The sequence below is a fragment of the Caretta caretta genome, chromosome 8 (assembly GCF_965140235.1).
Source record: "Caretta caretta isolate rCarCar2 chromosome 8, rCarCar1.hap1, whole genome shotgun sequence".
NCBI lineage: Eukaryota > Metazoa > Chordata > Testudines > Cheloniidae > Caretta > Caretta caretta.
This window is the reverse complement of record NC_134213.1, coordinates 26573066-26600029: the sequence shown is the minus strand read 5'-3', so window position 1 is coordinate 26600029 and position 26964 is coordinate 26573066. Positions and strand designations below refer to the sequence as shown.

The 26964-nt window shown below is 41.5% G+C and overlaps 2 long non-coding RNA genes across 2 annotated transcripts in view; one reads left to right on the top strand and one right to left on the bottom strand.

The window, feature by feature from the left end:
• LOC125641833 (uncharacterized) overlaps nucleotides 1-2592 on the top strand; it is a 54979-nt gene extending 52387 nt beyond the window's left edge. The window contains exon 4 of the long non-coding RNA XR_007358171.2: nucleotides 1532-2592. This is a non-coding gene — a long non-coding RNA (uncharacterized LOC125641833). The remainder of the gene's footprint in view (nucleotides 1-1531) is intronic.
• LOC142072969 (uncharacterized) overlaps nucleotides 1-26964 on the bottom strand; it is a 528710-nt gene that overhangs the window by 312168 nt on the left and 189578 nt on the right. The gene's annotated exons all lie outside the window — the stretch shown is intronic.

The following is a 26964-nucleotide window of genomic DNA, read 5'->3' as shown; positions in this document are numbered from 1 at the left end:
GTCCGCCCCTCGAAACCTCAGTTAACACTTCTCTTAAATAATGTTCCTTTTACAGGGCTGGTGGACACTGGAGCTGACGTTACGGTGATTCGTGATCCGGAGTGGCCGGTCGGTTGGCCAACAGTTCCTTCTAAAGAGTTGTGGGGGATCGGGGGTAGCAAACCCGGGCGCCAAAGTTTGTCTTGGGTCACGGTCTCTAAACCAGGAGGCCATGCCCTTGCTACAATCCGCCCTTTTGTACTCCCTGTCCACCTCAATATTTGGGGCCGTGACTTACTTGTAAAGCTGGACACCAACCTCGATATTAATATATAATGGCCCAAAATCCTCCCTCACCCACCTTGCCATCCGCATTACCATTGGTATGGCAATCCTTAGAGCCTGTATGGATTGACCAGTGGCTCCCCCCCCCAGAAAAGCTGAAAGCTTTCATTCACTTGTACAACAACATTTGCATGCACAGCACTTGGAGAGCTTCACTAGTCCTTGGAACTAGCTGCTGTTATTTTGGCCTTTCAACTTTTTGCTGATTGTCCCTTTAATTTGATCGTGGACACGCATTATGTTTATCACGTAATTGATCATTTACCCCTTGCCCTCATCACCCCTCAGGTCAATGCAGACCTTCTTCGCCTGTTTTTGTCCTTACAGTATCTCCTCACCACTCGTAATTTCCCTTATTTTGTTGCTCATATTCGCAGTCATACCCCTCTGCCTGGGCTACTCACTGATAGCAAAGCGTGTGCTGATCGCACGTTACGTGGTCAGGTAAATTCCCTTTTTCCTGACCCCATTGAAAGCCATTCCTTTTTTTTATCAGTCTGCCTCTGTTTTGGCCCGACAGTTTTACATTCCTGCTGATCATGCACGTTCTATTGTTCATTCCTGCCCCCACTGTGCCGCTGCTGCCCCTACCTTCTCTTATGCCGTTAACCCCAGAGGTACCGCAGTGAATCAGCTGTGGCAAATGGATTTCACTCACATGCAACAATTCCGCCCCTATTCGTTTTTACATGTTTCCATTGATACCTATTCGGGATTCCTCTGGGCGACCCCACAGCGTAGGGAAGCCACTCCCAAAGTTATTCACCATTTGCTAGCCTGTTTTGCTGTTATGGGTCACCTGAGCCAGATAAATACGGATAATGCCCCAGCCTATTGCACCACAGCCCTCTCCACCTTTTGTGCCCAATGGGACGTCCGTCTCAAACACGGGATCCCTTATAATTCCACAGGCCAAGCTATTGTTGAACGTGCAAACTGCACGCTAAAAACCTTGCTCAACAAACAATTAAAACAAGGGGAGCTGCGTCTCCGAACCTTAGGAGACATTCAGCAACAAATGCATATCCTTTTGTTTACTTTAAATAATTTAACGCTGAATGCAGATCAGCAGACCCCCACGGATTGGCATTTTCATAAGTCCGAGGTACTGGAAAGACCGCGTGTCAGCTGCCCGATCCGCAATGGCTGGGCCCAGTGCCTTTAATCACTTGGGGTCAGGGATATGCTGCTGTGTTTCTCCCTGCAGGACCGTTGTGGGTTCCAGCCCAGTGTGTGCGACCGGCACTGAAACAGCATGGCGTGGCACCAGGGGCTATCGAACCCCATACCGGAGTTTCAGCTGACCTTGGAGGAGAACGCGGTGCCTCCCGGGTCGACAACGGCGGGACGGAAACGGAGGAGGCGTAGCGTCCCAAGCCAGCCTGTGACATGGGGAGCAGTAAAAGCATTGGTCGCCGCGGCTCAACGAAGACTGGCAGCAAACCAACAGCCAGAGACTCCTGAGACTTTGTTTGTGGCAATTCTTGCCCAAATTACTGCTAATTCTGTATTGATTGTATGCCTTTTGTGCCTGCTATTTCCTGTAGGGGTTGGCTCAGGAGCGCTTCCTCCGTTACGGGCCCGAATGACATACAACCTATGGGAAAGATTGGCTTCCATAGCAAATGTTACCCACTTTTGTTTATCTGATTTTGTAGCAGCTGAAGAATTGTTAGGTACGTGCCTTATTCCAGTATGTCATCACCCTGAGGAAATTGGGAATGAGATGATACTTGCTGCTTACGCGAACCTCTCTTCCCAGTACTCTAGCATGGCTAATTGGGGCCCGGCCAATTACACTTTACCTTCTTAAGCTTATTTTTTGCTGTTGCTGTGTGCAATGTATTTCCTTTTTGTTAAGGCTTTGTCAAGACCCGCCCTGGCAGGCTCCACGAGTTATGACCTTGTCTGTCCGGGAGTTAATTGGCTTGCAAAAGCAAATTGATGGCTACCATGAGATGGCCGAGCACAAATAAACAAAAAAGGAGGGGATGTAGGATTCATACAGGGTTCATGCGCTTGGCAACATTCAGGGCACACCCTGAGTGTTGTGTAGGAGGAGTGCACACACAGCTCCTCTCAAGGGCATGAACCTTGGAATCTCGCCCAGATGACATGAACCGTGGGAAGCCTCCCAGGACTGGGCTCAAGGCTCGAGAGCAAGGAATGCAGTAGATAGAAATTGGTAAATAAGAATGTTAAACAAAGCCAGTGTATTCCTTTTATCTGTTGGAGAATGTAATGCGCGGGGGAAGAGAAAGAATAAAGGAGAGGGTGGAAAGCTGACAGGAGCAGTCCGTTGGCAGACCAGCCTGTCTGCTTGCTAAAAGCTTTGTGCTGTCTTGTATTTGAACCGCAACAGCGGTTGGATGGGGCAGAGGTTCTGGGGTGGTTAGGGATTGGGGAACGGGGGGGTTGGATAGGGCATGGGAGTCCCGGGGGGCCTGTCAGGGGGCAGGGGTGCGGATAGGGGTCAGGGCAGTCAGGGGACAGGGAACAGGGGGGGTTGGATGGGTCGGGGGTTCTGAGGGGGACAGTCGGGGGTGGGAAGTGGGAGGGGGTGAATGGGGGCAGGGGCAGAGGACAGGCTGTTTGTGGGGCACAGCCTTCCCTATCCAGCTTTCCATACAGTTTCACACCGCGATGTGGCCCTCGGGCCAAAAAGTTTGCCCACCCCTGTTCTACATGCATTCACAAGGACCGTTTTGATAGCTTAGAATGCTGACAAAAATGGAAGCAGATATTTAATGAGACACAAAGCAGAAGCAGTTTCTCTTCTAGATGTTTTCAAATGACTAAACATTCTAGCAAACATGCCAGATGTGTCGAAGATGGGAGGGCTTGGCCCTGACTAGAGGGGTCACACTTCTCCACTACTCTGTGAAATTACCCATTGTTGACAAAAGGTGAAGCTGAACTGGCTCTGAGAATGGCTCACCTGGAAGTACAGCCACAGAGGAACCTGGTCAGCACCATTTCAGTTTTGAACTGTCCATGTCTAACACTTTCATCTAAACCATGCTCAGCACCGGATTGGCTGCACTTGTGGCCAATGACTTGTCAAAAACAATATACATAGCATAGAGGAGACAATCAGAAGCGTGACTGTAGCACACATATAGATATAATTGAGCTAGTTTTTGATCTACCTAGCTCATATAACAGCTGTGAAGCCATACCAGCATAGGTGGCAACACGGGCTGTACATGTCCTTCCGAGATCCCGGGTAAGTACTCGAGAAGCTAGCCCAAGCTGTTGCCAGTGCTGCTGTACCTTCACTGATATTTTTAACAAGCTAGCTAGATCAAAGATAGCTCAGGTATGCTTACACGTGCTGCAATCCCATTTTTGATTGCAGTGTAGAATATCCAAGTTCAGGCTCCACAGTGAGTCAGTCTTGATCTGCTAAGACTATGAGCAAGGATGCTAATTGGTGTTAGTTGTGATTTTTATTTTTGACCTGCAGGCTACTGTCCACTAAATACTTCCACACCATCTACTGAATGTGAAGCTGGTAATAATGACTCATTAGAACTAGATTGAAGTAGTGACCTGAAGATTAAAAGTCCCATAGTTTAGGGCAATCTTTTTAGCCATCCAGTACTCCCACAAATGCATTTCCCCCCTAAAAAAAGCTATAATATTCACATAACTTAAGCCACAAAGAGCCAAATGTGAACATACTGATAACCACACGCACAGATTGCTTTTCTTTAATCCAGCAAGCCAGTTTTACAATATGTGTGTTTTACAGAATATCCAAACAGCAATGCATAAGGTCTATGAGATTTTAAACCTCTGAATTCAGCCAAGTATCACTTTGGACCCACTTGCCACTCTGTCTTGCTGTTTAGCTGTTCAGGGTCATTAGCTAAGGCAGAGAGGAACCTGGAACCAAATCTGGCTCCCTACTCCAGTCAATAGAAAAACTCCAGTTAATTTGAATCGGAGCAGATCTAGACCCCTATTGAAGCAAGGAAAGAAAAGAAACTAGATCAACATAAAAGTTGCAAAAAAATACCTTGGCAATGTGGTGGGAAGCAAGGGTTCAGAGAAGCCAAAAAATGTAAGTAAAGTAACAGGATTTTTGGAGGTAAAGGAGTGAAACACTCAGAAAAAGACCTGGGAGATAAAAGAAGCAATCAACACAATGCTAGAAACAAAAGAAGAAAAACCCAAGAGAAGCCAGGAAAGTTAATCATTAATTTCAGGGTCAGTTTAGACCTAATCCACTATGTAGCTGTGTTGTTCTGTGCTTGCTTCATAGTCCACCTGATGAGTTCCCTTAACTTTTTATTCAAGTCATAACATTTATTTGTGCTGACAGACAGACATATGGAGCTAGTGGGATGGGGGGGAAACTACTTTTATCTCTAGCTATTGTATTGTGTACACAGCATCTGACATTGTTTGAGCAGATTTTTAAAATACCTTTTGGATTTGGAGAATATAAATATTGAATAATAGGACAGTAAGCAATTTCCTCAATTTCAAGTTGATACCAGTCTCTTCTCTGAAAAGACACTTCTGATTTTGAATTGGGATCTTTTTCATGAGGATCAACAACCTCACAGCATCCTACATCTTACTGGGTTTCAAAACAGCTCTGAAATCTCTTCAGGACAAGGAGGAGAATACAAACATGATGGTTACATTTTCACAATATCATAGTCCAGTGACTTTGCACTCAAGTACAAAATCTAGAAGCTGGCAGCCCTGCCATTACTTCTGCCGTTCATGCAGTTGGGGTGCCCACTGGGTATTAAGAAACACACTCATGCAAAGGAGCTGAAAAATATCAGCTAGAATAGAAAAACTGTGACCCTACATTCTCAGATGGAACATAGAGCTTCAGAACCACATAGGGCCAGATCCAAACCCCTTGAAATCAATCAAATGACTCCTATTGACATCAGCGAACTCTAGATCAGGCCTTTGACAAACAAATATACTGACTGCTATTGCCATATAGGGCCTTCTAAACTGCACTCTAAAAATCTCTTCCCCCACTCCCCATCCCCAATACCCTGCAGCTGCTTTGTCAGTTCTAAAACTCAGTATTTAAGGGGACTTGCAAGTTTGACACCAAAGTTGGTGAAATTGATTGGTATTTGGAGTTTAGTGGTCTCCTATGAGCATTCCTGGGTTTCTCTGACTGATTTTGATGAAGTGCTTTTATTTGTCTTTCTAGCAAGAGACTGCAGATGAATTTGCAATAGATCAGCATGGCTCCTGTTTAGCTTTGTCAGGCATCACTTAGTCATGTTATAATTTATTTTCCAGGAAAAAAGATATTTCTCATGAGGGCTTCAGGCTAACACAGTTATAAAGCAGCTGGCTACTGTTCAGATTCTCATCTGAAGGCAGCTGCATTTCTCTGCATAAGCAGAAAAAAACCCAAAGCCAGAGAGGAGGAAGAACCGGAAGTCCAAGTTCCGTTGGTACATCTTTTTTCTGGTGGCATTTACTTCAGTAAAACTTTGCAAAGAGTCACAGCTGGTAGAACCAAGGTTAAAAAAAGCCTATGGAGTAACATAGGCTGTGCTATTAGCAATGCTGATCTGTCTGCAGACACCGAGCGGGATTTTTCAGTTAATAAAGCAGAAGAGCTATGAATTCTCTTTGACAGATTTTGAATTGACGGGGTAAAGTTTTTTTGAATGGATTTTTGTCCTGTATTACCTTTGGCATAGTGTGCAATAGAATAGTCCTTATCTTGCTTCAGCTTTATTGGGTGGGAGGCACTTTTGCTCAGGTCGCAATGGTGGTTGTGTTTGTTGGTGTAGTTTTGTCCCCATTTTCTCCTGAATTACAGTGATTGGTGAGTAGTCTGAAAGTGTGAAGGCTAAAGATAATTCATTTCTGCTTTGATCACCATTACGGTTATTCAAGAACAGGCGCAAGTACGATTACAGGATGAATGTAAATATCAATTCAATATCATTGCATTTATAGAAGGTGTTTTATGTTGTCTCCTCTTGTCTCCCATTCTTTACCTCATTAGAATTCAGGGGAAGCAGCATAGTACAGTGTACAGATTTTTGAGAGAGAACGAATCTCAACAGAACATGTCACCAATTATGAAGTTATAATCAACTTGATAATTAATAGAATATTTTTTCTTGTAGCTTGTGTCTTGTACTTTAAGAAATTGAAATTAAAAGTCAAAGAACACAACGAGAGAAACAAAAGACCTACAGAAATATTTATGCTTAGAAGTAACTGTTGTTCTTGCTATTTTAATCAGCAGTGATGTTCCATTAGCACTGACTTAACCAAGCCAGATTATGCTCTAGGCAGCATCTATCCCTACAATGATTACACATTGCTGCTGTTTATTTTTTAAATTGTTCACTGAACAAAACACAATACTTAAAAGTAAACAATAACTGCAAGGTTAGAGTTGGATCTAAGCTCAGAACGTCCAATGTGAGAGTGGGGCACCATGCACAATAAAAACACAAATAGTTTGAAAACATTTGGGACTAGAAGATAAAACAAAATAAAATTAAAGTTCAGACAGAATCACTTTTAAAAGAATATGTTGCATGCTGCCATCCATCCATCTGGGATTATTATATTCATCTTTTCATTTAAACCTCCTGAGATCTTTCAGAAATATTAATTGAACTGAACAATACCACCTACCTCTAATCCAATGATTTTCACCAGTAGATCTCAACATGCTTTATGAAGGAGGTAAGCTCTGTTATCCCCACTTTACAGATAGCAATAAAATGTTATACTACTCTTGCCTGTTTCTGCATTAACATCAGTGTGCTGTTTCTTTATACAAAAATTGTTGTACTACAGTTGTCCTGAAAAGAAGCTAATAAATATAGATCTGTGCAGCAACAACAAAAAAATCAGACTTTCTGATGCTTTTTTCAGCAACACAGTGAGTAGTTATGTGCTCAGCTGCCATAAAGATTTTTTTAACTGAGAAAGGAAACTTCTTTGTTTTGTTTTTGTTTGCTTTTTTTAGATGATAACTTATTCTGATCCTATACTGAGCAGCATTTTGGGGGATTGATTCATCTGGATACTCAATTTATGGTCTGACAACTGAGTAGGGAGAGCCTGCTGGGACAAAAGGTTGCACTTGCTCCAGACACTACAAAATATTGGCTTCTTGTTTTGAGAAAGTACTAGTAGACAGAAAGGCTGGTCCACTGACCAAGGTACTAGCATAGGGCACAGAAGACCTGGATTCAACCTCAGCTCTGCCACAACTTACTGTACAAAGTTGGCAAGTCACAGTCTAATTGTACCTCAATTCTGCATTTGTAAAATGGTGCTAATAGCATTGCTCTATCTCACAAGTGTGCAGCGAGGATAAATACTTTAAAGCTGTGAGGCACTCAGATACTGTAGTAGTGGAGGCCGCATAAGTACCAGCCAACTGGTTTGTGAAGTAATGTGAAGTACTGGCCAATTTGTGAAGTAATGTTGCAAGCAAACTTGAAACAAGCTTAGATGAGGCATTCAGCCCTCCCAACATTTCACTGAGTAAAATGAAAAAACAAGAGGGGGTACTTAGACATGTACCTCCTCCTCAGAAAGTAGTACTGATACCATTTTGCTTAGCCTTTATAATTCCAGTAGCTTATTATAATGTAGCTGTCCTTTTTGATTTGTGTATTGAAACATACTGTACAACCACATTTACTTGTAGAAATAGGCTTGTTATTGTAACAACTCAAGGGAATCTTCTGAATTGAGGGAAAACATTTACATTGGAACAAATTACATTTTACTGAAAAACTAATTGTTACACTGAGAGCTGTACACTGTTGTAATTGCACCATCCTAATTACACATTGCATTATTTAAAAAGAATGGCATTGTTTATTTGCAATATCCTTTGCTTATTTACAGTTGCATATTTGAACAAGGAGCAAGGAGTTATTCCTACAATGCAGCAGAGAGATGCTTATCCGCTCACAAACACAAAATTAATTCAGTAGAGGAAATCTACTCCCAAACAGAGTGAGAGAGAAATTTCTCCTGAGGCAAGACATTCTACAATTGTTTCTAAATTTTGGTATAATTAACAAAGCATTTACCATCTGCGGTGATTGACCTGTCAGATCTGCTCCTCTAAGATAATTTCAGTGACATTTAAAAAAAAATCCATGAATATCAAAAAGCCATATTTGACTTGTAGGGAATAGTGTTATCCTGTAAACACAAATTACAAACACTCAAAATGGAATTAGTTTGTGAAGAATACTGATTAACACCATTAGCCTTGCTCAGACCTTAGTGAAATCTCCCTCACTAGCAATCATAATGATGCCCTTGCTTTCTTTCTAACATTTTGATTGTATATATGACTCTTGAACATAGGTACCAAATTCATGGTCCATTTTGGTCAATTTCACAGTCATAGGATTTTAAAAATGATAAATTTCATGATTTCAGCTATTTAAATCTGAAATGTCATGGTGTTGTAACTGTGGGAGTCCTGACACAAAAAGGAATTGTGGGGGGTGGCAAGGTTATTTGGGGCGGGGGGGGGGGTTGTTTGTGGTACTGCTACCCTTACTTCTGTGCTGCTGCTGGCACTGGGGATGCCTTCAGAGCTGGGCAGCTGGAGAGCAGTGGCTGCTGGTCAGGAGCCCAGCTCTGAAGGCAGCAGCGCAGAAGTAAGGATGGCATGGTATGGTATTACTACCCTTACTTCTGCAGCTCCCATTGGCCAAGAACGGTGAACTGCAGCCACTGGGAGCTTTGCGGGCGGCTGTGCAAATGTAAACAAATGGTCTGATGGCCTGTCAGCGGATTACCCAGACGGGCCACGTGCAGCCCACAGGCTGCCCACCACTGTAGTAAACCCATCAAACCTCAAGATGTGTATTTTGTGAACCATCACCAACTCCCTAATTTCTTCTGTTTTCACTGCTGAATCAGATCAGTATTTTGTATATACTAGCTCAAATGTTTGTTCATTAGCAGCCTATAATATTTTCTTCTACATCAATCTGAATTAAAAAAACATGTTTAGGGGCATGTAAAGAACAGCTTAATCCAAGCCAATACATGATTTCTACCCATATATTGAGGTAAAAGTAGCTTTCTGGTGGAGGATAGATGTTGTGTGGTACAAGAGATGAATGCGCCTTCTATTCTAAGAAGCAACTATAGAAGGTTCAGATTGGTAACGATCACAGTCAAAATGATATTTTAATCTCAGTACACAGTAGGGGATAGGCAGTTACTACAGTTCACTAGAATTTTACTGCCCTTGATACATGAAAGATCAAGTAGTCTGACTTTTCATCTTGTTTCAGAAGAAATCCCCTTCTGCAGGTGGTCTAGTGAAGACCAGCCACTGCTCCTAACACAGAAACTTTCAGTCATACAGTAAATGCAATTGATCTTTTCCTTTTGATTTAAGTTCATTACCACAAAAGCAAGAAGAACTTGTTAAAGTTTAAGGTTAAGCAAATGCACAAGTGAACAGAACTCCCGCAATGAGTGTTGTTTGTATGTTTTTGATTGATGATCCTTTACGATATGAATTTCAAGGGCTAACTCTCTTTCCTAAAGTATCTTTGACAGTAAATAAAAAGTTGAACTTTTATTCTCATTTTTTGTAAATATCAGAGGTTTTTTCCAGTCTCTCTCTCTCTTTCTTTTTGTATTCTCACTGTTAGAATCACCTAGTTATTTTACCTCTTGATTCAGGGCTAATGAGGAAAGGTTTTTTTTTCAGTATGCCACAGTTCTTCAAGAGTGCTTTCCCTGCAAATTCATCACAAACCGTCAGTGGTAGTGGACAGAACGACTGCACCTTTTCCTTCCTGGGCAGGGACAGGGAGAAAAAGAGAAGACAGAAACAGGCTTCTCAAGTAGCTGCTTATGGTATCCTAGAAAACGAAAATGCTCTCATGATAGCAGAGGCCTCCCCTAACATCCATGGATTAAAATGGGGCACAAAAAGGCAGAATCTGAAGAGGATTGCATTATGAGGTTTGAAAACCCCAGGAAAGCTTGTAGGGGAATGGGAAGCTTTGGAAGCTGCAACTCTATTATTCCAGAAGCTGCCCAGATGAGCCTCCAAATCCACCCTGGATTGTACCAATGGTAGCTCCTAGACTGATGCTCCAGTACATCCCATGTATAGGAGGAGATCACCGCTGAATCTGTCCTGAGAAGAACAGGTGCTGATGCTGTTTCAAAGAAGGATGAAGAACCATCATTGCAGATTGAGGTCCCAATTCTAGATTCCTCCTTTCTGAAGACCCCTTCATCCCTTCTAGTATAATGATCCTTAGGATTCAGGCAGGCTTTTCCTCCTTTTGATGGTGTGAGTTCCTTGATGCTGATATGTCCATCATACGCATGGCACCTGTTTTCAGCACAGATTCAATGGCGGTCTCACTAAAAATTCCCACTGCATGTTAGTGTATTACTGTGTGAAATGTGACTGCACTATGGAATTTTTAGTGCATGCTAGCAGGGTCCACCTAGAGTCCAGGGTCCACCAGTTAGTGAGCAACATGCTAGTGCACACTAGATTTATATCCTCTAATGCAAACTAATGCACCTTGTAGACAAGCCCACAGAGTATTCTGTTGACTTGCTGCTAGATGATAGTTCTATACCTGCCACTGAAGGCCTATGCTGTCCCATTTTAAGTGCCTTAGCACGGAAGATGGCCTTTTTATCCCTGCATAACAAAGTGGCTCTGACCCAAGGACAATTCCAAGTGTCTTTGACATCAATAAAGCCTAGAGCTAGGTACACTGGGCCTGAAAAGGCAAACAATGATTTGGTAAATGGTCTTCCTTGAGGCACATTGTACAAGTAGGTATTACAGGTGCAGTTGCCCTGAACTGACACACATGCATTACCCGTCCATAGTCCCTTGAAGATACTCATACTAGGCTGCTACCTCCCTCCTGACCAGGGTTTTCTCCAGGCTGCACAGTTCTCTGCCTACACTGTGATATCTGTACGAAGCCAGCCTCCCTAAACAGGCTAGCATCTGTGCTTTGCTTTCTCTTCAAAGGCTATGAACATCATAATAGCCACCAGTTAGTTATAAGTTACCATACAGCTCTTTATAAGCAAGCATATTTATTCTTAAGGTGAAAGAATTATAGGTAAAACATATTAAAAATTTCCATATGCATGCTAAAAGCTTACCAGAGATCACCTGTCAGTCTTACCATACCTCAGTAAGCTTAAGTCCTTCCAACCTCTTCCAGGAAGGACTGTGGCCCCCTTGTACAGAAGGTCCTGTCCATTTGATGGATCAGAAAGAAGGACTTGAGTCAGTTTAAACTCAGGCTTATTTATCCAAAAGTCCTTTGTCTATTGGTCTCTGGAGAATCCAGTTTGAAGTAGTACATGCAAAGCCTTTCCTCAGGTGTTACAACCAGAATGAATTTGCCTAACTACCTCTCACTATTCTTTGTTCCCGGATGAGCTGTGATCACCCTCCCCCATGGAATTCCATACAATCCCTGGCCCACAATGTTACATAAACTTAATACAGTATGCTGTCCCAAAGGTATCACAGGAAATTGCCATATCTGTCACAGCATCCAAATCCAGAAAGTCAGAAGGACACAAGATATACTGCTTAAACCTGAATCAGACATGATGCCCTGGAATCAAACCAGAGGCAGTCAGGGGATCTTATTGCGCAATTCACTGAAACTCAGACTTAAAAACAAACAAAAAATGCTACATAATACTAAAATGAAAGTAAATGCACTAAAATACTATGAATAAATAAAGCAGAAAAGTTTGGTTAAAAGGCCCATAAAAAGCAAGGAAGGAAGAGCTGGGTACCACATGGCCTACTACATCCTTTGTTCCTAACTTTTAGGGCCACACTTGTATAGTCTCACCAGCGACGATAGTGTTCTAGAAGTTCCTTGAAATGTAGTGGTATCAGAAGGGTTGCACTTTGGCAATACCTGATGACTTCACAGAAGGATGAGTTTTCTCTCTCTCGCAAGAGTAATTATATTTTACATGGTGTGTGCGCAAACATATGCTCCCCTCCCCCATACATTAGAGAAAGAGAGACACATTTTGTAAAGGTTGAGAATTTTCTAAAAACAGCTATCTTTAAATCATCAGTTGTTGCTTTGCTTTCTTCGGAGCATATGTGTGCAAGGCAGTGCAATGCTATCTGCCTCTCAACAAAACTTTCTGACTAAAAATTACTAAAGATGGTCAAAGTATAAAGTATTTCACAATTTTGCAGAAATGAAAAAAGAGGAATTGTCCAAATGTTGCTGTATTAGAACAGCCTGAACCAATTGTGACCGAATGTGCTGTTGAATGTGCTGTTGAGCAAGGATGGTATTCATTAAAAGACTCACCTTGGCAAGCAGTTTAAAGACATACTATACATATAGATAAATCCATTTTATATCATGCCTATGAGTGTTAATCTTACTTCAGAACACAGTGATCACAGCTTACATTGAATTACTCCTTTTTGTAATTCATTGCAGTGAGGTATTACTGTGTGATATCTCCAACCTAGTGAGCACTTCATTATTTTTAAAAAGAAAACTGAAGAGGAAAATTACTTCTGTTCAACTCGATACTCAGCTAATCAGTATTACAAGTGCAAAACCATACAATAAACTTGGCCTTCCTAAAATTCAACTGGGTAGGTAGTTAGGCACACACGTGCATGTGAGTATTTTTTAAAGATCCCCATGCACTCAATACAATACATAATCCGCATAATAAATTACAGTAAAATTGATACACCAAACTAAGATTTCCAGGAGAGGCATCTTTCTACTGGTGGGTGGACTGTCATGTGCATGTTTATCAAATCAAAAATGGGGATGATTTGCATTGCAAAACCATTGTTTTTAGGATAAGAAAAAAATGTAAAATTTGACTCAACATTGAAAACCTCTATTTGTGATTCTTAGGAGATATCCTTCAGTTGAAAATTTATTTTTCCAAAGTACTGTACAGACATTTTCCTTGCCGTCATCTGGAGAACACTGAACATTATAAAATTATAACCATTGATCACCACTAGTTTTTCACCTTTTAAAAAGACAGGGAACATTAGAATGCCAGAGTCTTCCTGGGAAGGTGTCTGCCCGGTTTAGAAAGCAGAAATTCTGCCAAAACAGGTAGACTTTTTATTTATCCCATTTTGATAAATATGTGCTGACATTTAAACTATCAAAGGAAAAGAAATATCTAGTGTTTCCTTCATTTCTGCAAAATAAAGGAATTCTGTATGGATGGGGGGTTTTTCCCCTTGAAGATCCCATGCATTTTTAATCATTGTAAATGTTAACAGATGCTTAACAAATACAAACATAGTTAAAAGGAAATTTCATATGTAATTCTATGGTTAGAAATCTGGTAAACAAATTTGTACATATAATTTTTTAAAAGATACATATAAATTTATTTCCTTTAATCCATAAGAAAAAAAACCACAGCCAGATAAAGAAAGCAACCCTAACAGTTGTATATTACTGTTTTATCTTGGTCTTACTTTCGCCCGGAATTTACATGCTCTGTGGCAGCTTATGACAGTTGCTTTATAATATGCAAATAGCAATGTACTGACATTTCCTATCAGATGGCTGTTCAATGACCTATGTGAAATGAGTTGTTTGTCTAGTGGCTAATGAACAAGTATTTCATTGCACAAAACACAACTCCATGATTGGCAGCATGGATGGCAACATCAGCAACAAAACCAACAACTGATTGGACATAGAAAGAATTATCCTCTATCCCTCCCAGTGGTCTCTCGACACCAGGGATGAAATATCTTAGAAGGTAATGGGGAGAAGCTTGCACCACCAGTGTGATGGTTCTTCGGATTCAGGACTTCACTCTCCAAGAATCTAACATGAACACTGAGTTCATCCAATACTTTTTAAAAAGTTCATTCTATTTGCATAAAAGCACCATTCAAATGGTATCTACGACTTTGAAAAAAGCAGCCACATTTCATTTTATCCAGTTGCTGAAGTGCATACAAAAAATCTTGTTGACATGACATGATTTTATAGGAAGCAGTTAATTGTGGTTTTAAACCTTTAGCAAAACCATAAAACTTCTTACGTTAAATAACCTTTATAATTCAGTGGAACTAGGTAATATTTATTTCTACATTGCATTTGTCCAATTCGTTATGTTGGATATTATCAAAGAGATCTAAGAAAGCAAGGGGACATGCTGAAGTGAGCACATTTTATTCTAATCATCACCACGGGCTTAAATACTTATAGCTTTTCTTTTTCAGGACCAACTTCTGTTGGTCCAATAAAAGACATTTCCTCAGCCACCTTGTCTCTCTAATAGCTTGGGACCTACACAGCTACAGCAATACTGCACAAAGCTTTTCTAAATTTAAACATATAACAACCCTGAGACTGATTAAAAGGAACATTTTCCCCCCAAACAAAAATCTGTCTTAATAAAGAGTTATGATTGAAAATGTGTTTCAATGCAGTGCGGCGAACACCCACACAGATTGCTATGCTCACATGGCAGTCTGGCCTGCTTTGGTGGTGGGTTTGAGACCCAGTGGCTTCCCTTCTTTACCCTGGTGGCTGCTATTTCTCTCTCTGCTGCAGACTCTGGCAGACATCACAGCCTCAGTTGTACGTGGGTCATGTTTTCAAGCTTTTCCTCACAATGTGAGGGCTGGGAACATTTCATTTTAAATGAAAGCTGAGATCCTGTTGTCATCACATAACTCTGGGAACCATGGTGTGTGGCTACTGTACCTCAATCTGTCCCTCTCATTTCTCTTGAAGCAGAAGTCTTTCTGATTCCGCTACAATCAGGAAGTACAAAAGTGGGTGCATTTTTAGTTGTCACACAAGGAAAGTTAACTAAACGTTGGTGAACCTTGAATTCGCTTGGGTCAGTTCCTTTGTTATCCAATCATTCACTTATCCATGGTAGCATGTTTTAATGAACAAACCACACCCTCGGTCTCCCCTGCTGCTCTGCAAATGTTAGCTGCTGGAGGAGCTTAGCTTAAAAGAGGGCCATTTATGTCATCCTTTGTCCAATTAGATCATGATTCTGCTAGTTAGGAAAGCTTTTATCAGAAATGAAAATGTAAACAGAGGTGATATCCTTCACTGCAGAACTGTGCTAAACTGAATGCCAGAAAACATGCCTGAAGAAAATGAGATTCCTATATCATCTTTACAGATTAATATGTTTGCTACAAGTGATAGAGAAGTTGGGATACTTTCCCACCTTATTCTTCCTTCAAATATGAATTCAATAAGTAACTTAGCTTGGCTTTCCCTTCAATCCTTTAATTTCCTGTCTCATTTGTCTCTTTAAATCTTTGTACAGTGAGAGCTGAGAGAAGCTCTGATTATGATGCTATACTGAAATGGGAGCTGGGTATATTTTTAAAGGGCAAATATAAAAACAATTGTTCACATTTCAACCTGCAAAAACCCATATGTTATTCCTGTATTGAAGCCCAAGAAACAAATATATTTAAAATAAAAATATCTTTGTTCTGTTCCTCAGCTCTGACCCACTGAATATTTTATCCCCCATCACCCCCTTTCATCTGGATATGAAACAGAGAACATATATTTGGAATAAATGACATCTTTTGTTTTCTCTTACCCTGAAGCAATTATAGCCTCTGAGCCTTTTGATTATTTGTATGGTTAAAAAATTATTCAAAAATCCCCCTCTCCATCCTTTCCCCTCCTATTCCAAACACACTGTGTGTTCTGAGATATGATTAATGCATGTGTTTATGATAAGATACCCTTTCTCTATCAGCTTATCCTTTCCCCCTTCCTATCTGTTAACAATAGATAGCTTCCCAATAGAGGGTGCTACAGTGTGCTAATGTACAGGCTAACGCCGAGAGGAATTTAGAGAACTGTATTCAGGAAGTGCTTGATGGGAGTTGAGAGTATGTTTGGAAGAGAGAAAGTGTGACTATTGCACTCTCATGGCTCTATTTTTATGCTTGCACGCCAAATGCCATCAGTAGCCCAACCACACAGTGTACCATTCTGTATGCAAAAATCTGCCACTGAACACATCCAGCCTACTGTCTCATTTTCCCTAAACTGACTGCTGCTGAGCGGTAACCAGGTCAGTGAAAGTCATCATTCTCCTTTTCCACCTTGCCTGAAGAAATCAGATGCACTTAATACAGAAGAAAGAGGACAAGGGCAATATTGCCTGAACATATTATATTCTTGGGACCCTAAATAGGCTTGTTTAATTTATATTATTTTCAAAAGTGGATTCAATACTGCTGGGAGATGCAAGAAGGATAGAACAGGATACTAAAGTTAGTCCACAGAACAGGTGCAGCATGGGCAGTTGTAACACAAGCGTCCCCAAAACAGTTTTGCCAATATTCCTGCACAACAACCACAAAGGATGCAACTGTAGTTTAGTCTCCCCACACTCTTCTCTTAGAGCTCTGCTGAGACAGTCAACAAGAGTGTGTGTGTAACCCACACACCTTCTGGGTGTGGTGTTCTGTCCCATCTTGTGGCACCAAGACCACTTAGAGAGAATTAAATGAGTCTGCTCTACATCCTCAGCTAAGAGCCCGTTGGGCTGTTAGCTCATGTGGTAGAGGCTCATGAACTAAATTCCAGAAGTCCCAGGTTCGATCCTGCCCGCCGACAACCTGGGTCTGTCAACGTTACATGTGCATACTGGAGAGTGGATCTAATTCTTTGCTGTTGCACAAGAGTTATTCCACTACAAGTTATTCCTTAACTGAAATGACAATCTACACCATAGTTTCAAGACTTTAGAAAACAACTCTGTGAATGACATGCTAAACAAATTTTAGAGGGTTCCACCTCCTCACCACTGCTAATATCTAAATGTAACCCCCACTATATCATGGATGGTTTTGTAATAAGGGGACCTACCACATGAGTAAGTTTGTACTAACATACTACAAATGCTCAATGAATTCACTAAGCCAAGTTTGCTTTCTGTGCCAGCTTACTATAATAATCACTTTTAAATACCAACCACAGTTATACTTAAAGGAAGCCAAAGTTCCCCCAGTTCATTGAGTATAAAGTATAAACCACAACTTGTAGACAATATCTCTCTGTGATGTGTATGTGGTTTTATTTATTTTTAATAACTCTTCCTGTTTTGGAGAAATAATTGTCTCTCCCCTCTAAGGAGAGATGAATCATGTACATTTATTAAGAGTTTATCTTAAATTTAAATAAGTCAAGATTTGCCACAGCAGTGGGGTTGATTTGAAAAGGCAAAAAAGAAACACTTCATTTTCAGTAAAGTTTGCAAATTATCAATAAAAAAAATGAAAAGTTGCCTTATATACATTCCATATGTTTTTCTGGAAGTTTGAATTGTGTTGCCAACATTTCGCATCAGTTTTGCTCTAAACATTTTCTCTAGACTTCTTTCTTCCCTTGCCCATACAAGAGATCTGTAAAATAGTTGCTGACTTTATGTTGACCTATTTTTCTCTGTCTCTTCACTAGATACATAATGCAATGAGTGCAAAGTTTACAGCAGTAGATACCATCAAACTTGACAGCATGAGAAAAACTTTGCCTCGTATAAGCAGCAATGATAGTAGTACATAGAGGCTCTAGAGTACAAAAGAATATGACTATTGCAATTCTGTTATTTACAGCTTTTTATAAGAGCTTTTATTTCTTTTTTCCTTCCTGAGATTGAATAGGGTTGGATTACTCTCAGTTTCCTTCACAAATTTCTTTCATACTGTCTATCAAACTTAGGTTCTTACATGGCCTCCATTACTGTCATATCTGACAGTGTCTCACAATCTTTTAATGTCTTTTTCTCACAACACCCTGGGAAGTAGAGAAGGACGATTATACCAATTTACAGATGGGGAATTTAGGAACAGAGAAACTAAGTGATTTGCCCAAAGTCACACAGAAGTCTGAGACAGAGAAGGGCATTACATGTAGGTCTCCTGAGTCCCAAGCTAGTGCCCTAACCATTGGAACACTATCCTCTTAAATGCAGTTTTACCACAGGTTTTAATTGTGTTCATTTAAGATGGAAGAGGGAAATCTTGTCCATGCTCTCAGGATGATAAGAGCCCTGACTCCACTGGAACAAGTCTGCTTCTTCAGTAGAGCTGGTCAGAAATTTCCAATGGAACATATTTTCCATTGGAAAATGCAGATTAATCAAAATCAACATGTTCTGTAGCAATATGTCGATTTCAATGGAAACATGACAGTTTCTCTGCCCGCTCACCACTAGCCCCAGCTAGTTGACAGCCCACCTGGTGAGCAGCTGGGGCTTCCCAGGCTTCTTGGCAGATCCAATTAAAAAAACCCTGAGGTCTTGGAATTTTGTCCTGATTCAGTATAAAAATGTTTCAAAACCACCAAATTTTCTTGCAGTACAGGAATTCCATTCCTTGGACATCTCTATACTTCAGCACAGAGCTTAGAAGCTCAGAGATGGGTGGACAGAGGGCTGCACTCCCCTCACATGCTGGGGAAAACAGCTCTGTGGAGACTTCCTGTACATGACTGCAGAGAGCATCTTTGGGCAGGCTGGTTACGCAGGCTGAACCCTCGGATCATAATTTGCCCCATTATTTACATGTATAAAGGTAGAAAAATCCTAGGTAAGCACCTATTTATAAATAAATTATTGTGGTAAAATGCATATAAACCAGGGCTACAACTCTGTGCCGCTGTGAAAATGGACAGTGACAATCCTAACTTGACGGTTCAGGGATAATAAAGGTAATAAAGGTACACAGAGATTATTTAGCTACTTCTCCACATTCACATTCAATTCCCTTTATAACACACAGGGGGTCTACCCAACTTCCAGGACTCTCTCAGAAGCAATCCAAGCCTCTGGGGCAACGCAGCTGCAAATGCTGATCCAGATTCCTCTGTCAGTCTGATTGTCCCACGCTTAGGAATGACTCTGGGGGACATATAAACTTCCTTGCAGCCCTTGACTGCTTATCATGGATGTGAGTTCTTCCCGAGGTCACAATTCTCTGGTAACCAAGGAAGCTCCATGGTAAGGGTGTCACTCTGGGGCTCATGAATTCCAGGGTCTATCCCCTGCCCAGTGATGAGCTGCCAAAATCTTAACAACCGGTTCCCTCCTCACCCCACGAGGGGGTCGTGGCCCACCCCCACACCCTGGCACTCCTGCCCCATCCAACCCCCCGTGTTCCTTGATGCCCCCTCTTCCCCGGGATCCCTGCCCCATCCATGCCCCTCCCCTGTCCCCTGACTGCCCCGTGAACGGGGCAGGAGGGTCTCATGGGCCACCGTAGTGGGTGCCCACCCTGCCCCTAAGAGCCAGAGAGACCTGCCAGGGGGCAAGGTGGGGAGTCCTGGCGTTGCTTACCTGGGGCAGCTCCCAGGAAGCATCCGGCATGTCCCTCTGGCTCCTAGGGGCGGTGTAGCGTAGCTAGGAGGGGAGCAGAGGGAGTAGCCACTCCCCGCACTGATCACATCAAAAGTGGTGCCTTAGGCACCGACTCCGTGGGTGCTCCGGGGCTAGAGCACCCACAGGGAAAATTTGGCGGGTGTAGAGCACCCACTGGCAGCTCCCCGCCCCTCCCCGCACCCGGCCCCAGCTCACCTCCGCCCCGCCTCCGCCTCCACCCCTGAACGCACTGCCCCCCTCTGCTTCTTCGCCCCCAGCTTCCCACGAATCAGCTGTTTGCACGGGAAGCCTGGGAGGGCAGAAAAGCAAGCAAAGGCTTCGCCCTCAGGCCCAGGGAGGCAGAGGCAGAGGCGAGCTGGGGTGGGGAGCGGTTCCCCTCTGCCCCCCGGGTTACCTGCTGCAGCACGGGCGGCCCTCCTTGTGCCGCCCCGCCACAGCTCACCTCCGCTCTGCCTCCCTGGGCCTGAGCGCAAAGCTGCCGCTTGCTTCTCAGCCCTCCCAGGCTTCCCGTGCAAACAGCTGATTCGCGGGAAGCCGGGGTGGCCGAGAAGCAGAGCGGGGCAGCGCGTTCAGGGAAGGAGCTGGAGGCAGAGCGGAGGTGAGCTGGGGCCAGGCGTGGGGCAGGGAGCTGCCGGTGGGTGCTCTGCACCCACCAAATTTTCCCCGTGAGTCCTCCAGCACCGGATCACCCACGGAGTCAGCGCCTAAAGCACCAGTTTTGGCTGGTTCTTAAATTTAGAAGCCCTTTTAGAAGCAGTTGTCCAGACAACCGGTTCTAAAAGGGCTTCTAAATTTAACAACCGGTTCTAGCGAATCAGTGCGAACCAGCTCCAGCTCACCCCTGCCCCTGCCATAACACAGAGTTCCTGTGTGATCTTGGAAAAGTCTCAGTCTCTTTATGCTTTAGCTCCCCATCTGTAAAATGGAGATAATAGCACTTACCTATGTCATCAGGGGAGGATGAGATGTGGAGGGAGGATAAACACATTAAAGATTGTGAGGCACTCAAGTACTATGTAATGGAACCACATAAGATAGATTCTTTAAATTTGTCATGGCCTGAAAGTAGCAGACTATCCCAGGCTGAGAAGTTTGTTACTATCAGCTGGAAGATAAAAGGCCCAAAAGGATCTGTGGGCAACAGTGAGCTCAACCCCACATATCTTTGGTCCAGGGACAAGTCCATCTCTCTCCCTGGAAACAAAACAGGGTGATTGCTCCAGAGCTATACTCCAGCTTGAAGACCCCAATATGGAGAGATCTAAAACAGGGAAATGAGAATGACAGAAAGCTCATATATATAGGAGATTTCCTTTCCTTGGTTAGCTCTGCAGATCTCCACTGCACAACTTGTTAAAATTCATTGAAGGCCATTCCCTACAGGCCAGTCTTTCCCCTGGTCAGAACAAACCTCTGGGTAACCAAAACTATTGGCTTTCTAGAACATGCACAGCCCAGAGGGCCTCAGGTATTTCCTGATGGATTAGATTCAAGAACTGCAACTTTGGTTTTACCACAGAGAACTGTGTACGCTACATGCTGGATGACTATTACTATATGTTTATATCTTATTGCACATCGTTTTTCTATAAAACTAAATCTGAAAAAAATATTCTACCATTCCACAAAACAAGCACAATTTATCATTTGTAAAAACGGATTTGCAAAATCTGTTAAGACAAATAAGAATTTTGCAAATACTTCATCTGCCTTCAGATGTGTGTGATGATTTTCTGCTCTCCTATTCTTAGATGCATAAACTTGTGTCTCATCCTCTAGTCATTCCTCACTCAAAATCTCCACTGTTTTCAAGAATAATGACTGGTGGATCAGGTCACAAACTTCATCAGTGGGTATTCAAAGGAGGTAGAATGCCAGATCTGTCACACAATTCTGTCACACATTTTAATGATCTGAACATTGTCAGCCAGACTCTCATTCCACTAACCTAAACCTCTGGAAACTTTTGCCCACCTCTTTAGGTGCCCAGGACACCAGTCAATGTGCTATGACATACTATTTAAATAATAATAAAAAAACAGAAAGGAGTTACAGCTAGAAAATTTGGACCCAGATTTGATACACCCCCAAACCCAGGAGTTTTTAGATCAATGGGTTTTGATCCAGCTACTTGTAAATATACTTGCCATTGCAAAACTCTGAGCAGGACCTGGTTTTATATTTCAAACTACCCTAGGGCTTTGTCTTTGCTAGGTAAAAAGGTATGTTCTTGACTTGTGTTAGTTAACGTGTGGTAACATCCTAGTGAAGACAAGGCAGTTTGTATCTTTAACTCAAGTTAGCAGGTTGAGGTAAACCCTATACTCGCCCCATGTAATTTTCACATGTTAGCAGGCTAAGTTAAAGACCAACTACCTGGTCTTCACTAGCATATGACCTCATGTTAGTTACCATGTTAGCTAACATGAGTCAACGGCATACTTTTTCAGCAAATGAAGACATATATTAAGCTCAAAGATGACTGGATCCTGGATTCTGGTTTGGAGGCTCTCTCTCAAAAAAAGAACAAAAAACAAAACAAAACAAAAAACCCTCCATATATGGCTGCATAGCTTAGAATCTTGAATTCAAGAACAACAATCTTGCCCCACAAAAAAAGAATTTTGTTTTTTCATCCTAAAATATAGGAGCGAATTCATTTCCAACATTGTGTTAAAAAGTATACAATCGCAGAGGAAATACCAGCATTTTCCACCTGCCACTAAAGGAGAAACTGCTGCAAGAAACCTTTGCCAGTTTTTATCTATCCTATTACATTAATTAACATTATGATGTTACTATCTGTCAGTTTCTGACTGTGAGTTGAAGTTCTGCTTGCATTAGACTTGAAAATAACTTTTAATCTTTTTTTCATTCTCAAAGAGAATTTATTTTAAAATAATGTACACAAGCAATAAACTTTCAGTGTTGTTTCATTTTAGAAAACAACATTAAGATTTATATGATATAGTCAGGTTTGGAACTGATAATTCACTGACATTTAATTACACAGTTTAATAACATATTTATTCCAAAGTTATAACAACTTTGCTTTACAAAGTGACCTTGTAACATTTTATTAATTCACTTAATTAAAATACTTAAACTTGAAATAGCTTTCAGGCTCTTCAAATAAAGTTAAACAAAAATTCAAATTAAATCAACATTTTTTCCTCTTTGATATATGTAATTAACTTTCACTAGACTCAATAAACAAATTGCATGTAAGGTTATTCATATGACAACAGAAAATAGCTTGCTGTCAACTTAATCTTCTTTAACACTGTAAACCATTTTCAGTTATGCTGAAAATCCTGTTGAAAACCTTTACCTGGAAAGCAATAAATATTAAATATTTCCCCACTGGCGCTGTAGGGAAAACATTTATTTGTAAATGATCATCATCAATCAATATTTTTTACAAGTGATCAGAAAACCCTCAAGGATACACAAAACTTGATTGAGATGAAACCTCTCTTTTGCAATCAGACTGTTAAATTGAACTCATTTTCCCCTTAAACAATTTAAATATTTGTTGACCTGATATTTTATTGGATATTGACATTGGAGTTACTTGCTGTATATGGCATCGTACATTGTCTTTTTCAATTGTTTGAGGTGATGCCACAGTGTTTGTGAAAGGTCTGTTACAGATTATAAATCATAATTATTAAGAACCAGATCCTGCAAAGACTTAACACATGTGCTTAACTTTATTATCCTGAGTAGTCCTATAGAAATCAACGGGTCTACACATATTAGTAAATTTAAGCATGTGCACAAGTGACTGCAGAATCAGGGTCCAAGAGCCAAACCACACAAACATCCATATGCCTAAGGAAGCACACAAGTAGTCCCGCTGGGTTCAACAGTGTTAACTCACGAGTATAATGTTACTCACACATAACCGTTTACCAGATCAGGGCCCTAAGTTCTGAAAACAAGGTTTCTACCTATAGCCATGTACAATAATTTACCAAATTAAAAATAATTCCTCAGTACCCCAGAATTGCTTCTGTCCCAGAGAACATCTCACACGTTTACTCCACAATTGCTGCACATGCTTGATTTGGGTTAAGGCTTTTCACCTGACCTGAGTAGCACACATCTTTTCTTTCCTCTCTTACCTTCCTTTCTGAACAAGAAAGAGGGACTGACTGGACAAAAAGAGTATTCTCTTCCTCAGCATATACCATTTCCCCACTTTGTCTTTTCATAATTTAAGCTTATCTGCTGCTGGCTTCTTCTCTACATCAGGTACTGTGTTTGAATGGGGACAAAGGTTTCAAAATGGAGGATGGGCTATTTATAAACTCTCTCACTCCTCCCCCAAGGGTTATGACAATTAAGGATAGAGATGAGGCACAACTGTTTAAATGCAAACAATTACATGAGACAAGATTGGGAAGGCAGAGTGTTCAGTTAATTATAGGCCAGTATAGTTATTGGCCATTTTCCTCAGTGTCCATTTGTAGTTTTCTTGTTTCCCTTAGAAACAAGTGAATAGAACAAGTTTTTTGTGTGTTTGTTTGTTTTTAATGCTAGTTTACCGACAGTGTGCAATACTGTGTCCTGTGTAGGAAATGGCCATATAAAGCCATGATTCCATTTGATGACTGTAAATGAAAAATATGTAGTTGCTTTATGTAATTTTGGTAAAAATCTATTTGACCCTGCTAATCATCATGGTTATCAGATTCAATGCAACACAATTCTTATGCATAATTAGGTAAATTCAGAGGCACAAGTCATTGTGGCTGTGTCCTATTAATGATATTAACAGGTCAAATTTGTTGTTTGCTGTAATAGATTTCCCTCTGTGCAACCTCTGCTTGTTTAAAGTTGCTTCCCTGTCACATTCTGAAGGAAAATCATTATTCAAATATACTACGCTATGTAGGGGTTAGTTTTGTGACCCAGTCATTAAATATGTACACCTAGACTCCCTGGAACACAAGGTTCCAGATCTTTCAGTGTAGCATCCCCCTCCATTCTCTAGCATTAAGTAAATGCAGTTCATTGTGTGTGAAGGTTTTAAGGAAGAGACTAGAAAACCCAAATTCTTGTCAACCCTAAGTGCATATCAAAGATCCCATGATAATGGGATGGCCCTGGCCTTGCTGTCATGCCACCTGTCATGTCCCCCCCCCCACCCCCCGCCCCCGATGTGAATGGCCTGGGGATGAAAAATATGAATGTAAAATACTGGTACAGTTATTTGTACATTACTGATCTCTTAAATTCATGAAAGAAGAGGGATTAGCTATCAGCACAGTGTGGTCCTTGGAGCCTCTAGGAACTGGGATGACTGTTTAATTGGACTGTTTCTATCTTCACTGGGATCAGTGACAGCCACAAAGACTTTATTGTCCTCACATTGTATATATATATATATATATATATATCATACAAAGTGGATGAAAGACCACCCCATGGCCAGGATGCTCTCAGTGGAAACAGACAGATCAGACAGAGAGGAGAATTGAATCTAGTTCTCCCCCATCTTGAATGAATGGTCTAATTATTGGGCTATGGGGCAGTGCATTACTTTGCAACTTACTCTTTACCCCTCACTGTTTACCCCTTTTTCCAGATCATTTATGAATATGTTGAATAGGACTGGGCCCAGTATAGATCCCTGGGGGACACCACTATTTACCTCTCTCCATTCTGAAAACTGACCATTTATTCCTACCCTTTGTTTCCTATCTTTTAACCAGTTACCAATCCATAAGAGGACCTTCCCTGTTATCCCATGACAGCTTACTTTGCTTAAGAGCCTTTGTTGAGGGACCTGATCAAAGGCTTTCTGAAAATCTAAGAACACTATATCCACTGGATCCCCCTTGTCCACATGCTTGTTGACCCCCTCAAAGAATTCTAGTAGATTGGTGAGGCATGATTTCCCTTTATAAAAACCATGTTCACTCTTCCCCAACAAATTATGTTCATCTGTGTGTCTGACAATTTTGTTCTGAAGTCAGACTTACTGGCCTCGAATTGCCAGGATCACCTCTGGAGCTCTTTTTAAAAGTTGGCATCACATTAGCTATCTTCCAGTCATTTGGTACAGAAGCTGATTTAAATGATAGGTTACAGACTACAGTTCGTGGTTCTGCAACTTCACATTTGAGTTCCTTCAGAACTCTTGGGTGAATACCATCTGGTCCTGGTGACTTATTACTGTTTAGTTTAGCAATTTGTTCCAAAACCTCCTCTAATGACACCTCAATCTGGAACAGGTCCTCAGATTTGTCACCTAAAAATAATGGCTCAGGTTTGGGAACCTCCCTCACATCCTCAGCCGTGAAGACTGATGCAAAGAATTCATTTAGTTTCTCTGCAATGGCCTTATTGTCCTTGAGTGCTTCTCTAGCATCTTGATAGTCCAGTAGCTCCACTGGTTGTTTAGCAGACTTCCTGCTTCTGATGTACTTAAAAAAATATGCTATTACTTTTTGAGTCTTTGGATAGCTGTTCTTCAAATTCTTTTTTGGCCTTCCTAATTATATTTTTACACATCATTTGCCAGAGGTTATGCTCCTTTCTATTTTCCTCACTTGGATTTAACTTCCACTTTTTGTATATGGAAGACCCAGGTTCAGTTCCCCCCTCTGGCACATGAGGAGAAAGGATTTGGACTCCTCTCTCTCTGGAGCATGCTCTAAAGTCATTGAGGCCAAATGACTGTACTCTGGGTTTCCTGCTTGGGTGTCTCAACCATTGAACTAGAGAATCATTCTCACATGCTCACTTGTGTCCAATAACAATTTAAGTATTTATCCAAAGTCTAACTGTTTCAACAGGAGAGACTGAGAGAAATGTACCTCAGAAGTAGTGAAGGCGTTTGGTGAGAAATACCTAGTCAAATACTTTCCCTCCCTATCTAACAGAGTGGGCAGTTGAACATGGGTCTTCCACATCCCAGGTAAATGCTCTATCCATTGGGCTAAAAGTTAGAAAGGAGGAAGCATTATCTCCTCCTCCTCTGTTTCTTGCAAGAATTGGTGATCTGCCTAAGCCATCTGTCTCCAGGAGTGGGGTTCCCAGCTGCAGATTGCAAGCAGAGATAGGCATCTAACTCCATGAGATGGATGGGGCTTAGCACACACTCCTCTCATCAGCATCTCCAAGTGGCTAGCTTATGCTGCTCCCCACCTACCATGCTGGCTTTTGTGGGTTGCAGTCTGTGGCAGCTCTTTGTTCCCATTCATTGTATATGCAGCCTAGGCC